General features: G+C 34.8%; 1 protein-coding gene across 1 annotated transcript in view; it reads left to right on the plus strand.

The window, feature by feature from the left end:
- Positions 1-215: 215 nt before the first annotated feature.
- LOC106524493 (ras and Rab interactor 2) overlaps positions 216-2,263 on the plus strand; it is a gene marked incomplete in the record, with an annotated part of 29,226 nt that continues 27,178 nt past the window's right edge. The window contains 1 exon segment of the mRNA XM_014018309.1: positions 216-419.

Consider the following 2,263-nt stretch of genomic DNA (forward strand, 5'->3'; position numbering starts at 1 on the left):
GTTTATGCAATAAAATGTAATTTTAGATCATTTCAAAGAACCAAATGTTTATAAAACTCTAGGAATAAATTTTGAGACAGCATTTCATAAATATAATTTGATTTTTTTTATTGTAAATTGTGAAAATTTTCTTCTAAAGTTGTGAAAAGCTGTTTTTCCTCTTCCGTCCAGCAGGAGGCGCCAGATCTCCGCCCGCCTTCTTCTCTGCTCTGACCTCCTCCTCTTCATCATCCTCCTCCTCATCCTCGTTTGTTTCTCTTGTTTTGTTTTTTAAACCATGTAACCGACTCGGTTCGGCAGAGAGGACGTTCGGGCTGCTCGGTGTCACCGAACCGAGCAGCACCACGGAGGAAGGGGCCCAAAACTTTTTCATCCCGGACACGAAACGAAGAAAAAAAACAACAACAACAAGTTTTCAGGTGAGTTTTTCTTTTTTCCGCTGCTGAGTTCAGAAACAACCTGAGCTGCTTGTGTTTATCTCAGAAGTCAAATATAAAAACTTTAAACTGAAGGGCCAGTCAGAGTGATCCTGTTGTTTATAGAAGCTAAGGTTTAGCTGCTAAACTCACAGCTAAAAGAAGAAGAAGAATAACTAAACTGTAAACTAAGTTTCCATCAGTTTGTTTTTTTATAAACTGGACCGCAGCAGGTTTTATTCAGTTTTTATTCCTAGTTTTACTCCAGTTAAAGTCCAAAGATCTGCTGTTTTTTTTCCTCACATACCTGAAGCATTTTGTTGGCAGATGTCTGCAGCTGTTTTTTACAGACTTTTGACCAGACCTTGAAAGCACCAGATTTACTTTGATGTTTGACCGACATCTTTTATTTTTAATAAAGTGTTGAGATGAAGCTTTTCCTCTTACCATATTATTTGTTAGTTATTTAATGTTTTAAATGTCACAAAATAAACGTTACTGTAAATATTGTTTTCTAGTCTAAAGTTGTGTTTGTTTTTTACTTCARGAAACTCAATCAGGATCATTTTGCTCTGAGTTTTGCAACAAAGTTTTATTATTTTCAACATTTTTTCTAGTGAAAAAAAAAGGGAAAAATCTGCTTCATCTTCTGGCTGCTTTTAGCTTCTTATGTTGCTTTTAGCTGTTGTTTTACTCATTTTAGCTGTTAAGTATGATTTTGTTCATTTTACTTTGTAAGACTAGCTAAATAAAACCAGCAGCTAATATTTAGCTGTTTTTAGCTTCTAGTTATGGATTTACTGATTTTAGCTAGTGCTTTCAGCTACTGTTCTACTAATTTCACTTTTTTGTGGGCATTTGGTTTAGATTTTTAGCTGCTGTTCAGCTAGGTATACAGTTTWGCCAATTTTAGCTTGTTAGCTGCTGTTTTTTGTAATTTTAGCTATTATTTTGCTAGTTTTAGCATATAGTTATTTCTTGCTAATTTAGCATTTTATCCACATTTMTTAATTTTCGAGTCCAAAACAGGTCTTTGATAATTTGACTCGAGGTGACCCCTGCAAGCTTTTTTCGTTTTTTTTTTTCTAATCTAAATTTTTAGCTGTTTTTCTAACTTAAAATTTTTGTGACATTGGTTTAGATATTTAGCTGCTGTTCAGCTGAGTTTAACTTTAAGCTCCTATTTTGGAAGTTACGCTTTTAGCAGCTTTTTATTAATTGTTCAGTTTTAGCTACTGTTTTTTTACATTTTAGCCTTTTTCTACTGTTTTGCTGAATTTAGTCTTAAAGAGTCTTGTTGCTAAATTAGTTTTATAGCTACTGTTTTGCTAATTTTAGCTTTTTTCAATKATTTTATTTGCTCATGTTAGTTTTTTTTTTCCATTTTGCTGATTTAAACTTTTTGACTGTGGTTTAGTTTTTTTAGCTGCTCTTCAGCTGAGTTCACCTTTTAGCTACTATCATGTGTTTCAGCTTGTAGCTATGGTTTAGCTGTGATCTGTTGGTCTTTGAGTCTGTGTGGAGTCTTTTAAACAGATTATAGTTTCTCAGCAGATGTTTGGCACAGAAGACTTCAGCAGCTGGAAAAATAATCAGCTGAAGGTTAAAGAAATTAAAAACAAAAAACAACCTGASGCCTGTCGGCTACAMGTTCTGGTTCTGGTTCTGGTTCTGMTTCTATATTCAGCTGCTAGTGAAACTGTTTCTTTCTGCAGTTTCAGCGCAGATCTGAAAAATGTGACATCATCTGGTCCGAACAGGGAAGCAGCAGCTCGAGTTTCCAGAGAAGTGTGTGTGTGTGTGTGTGTGTGTGTGTGTGTGTGTGTGTGTGTGTGTGTGTGTGTGTG

The sequence above is a fragment of the Austrofundulus limnaeus genome, unplaced genomic scaffold (genome assembly GCF_001266775.1).
Source record: "Austrofundulus limnaeus strain Quisiro unplaced genomic scaffold, Austrofundulus_limnaeus-1.0 Scaffold189, whole genome shotgun sequence".
NCBI classification, from domain to species: domain Eukaryota; kingdom Metazoa; phylum Chordata; class Actinopteri; order Cyprinodontiformes; family Rivulidae; genus Austrofundulus; species Austrofundulus limnaeus.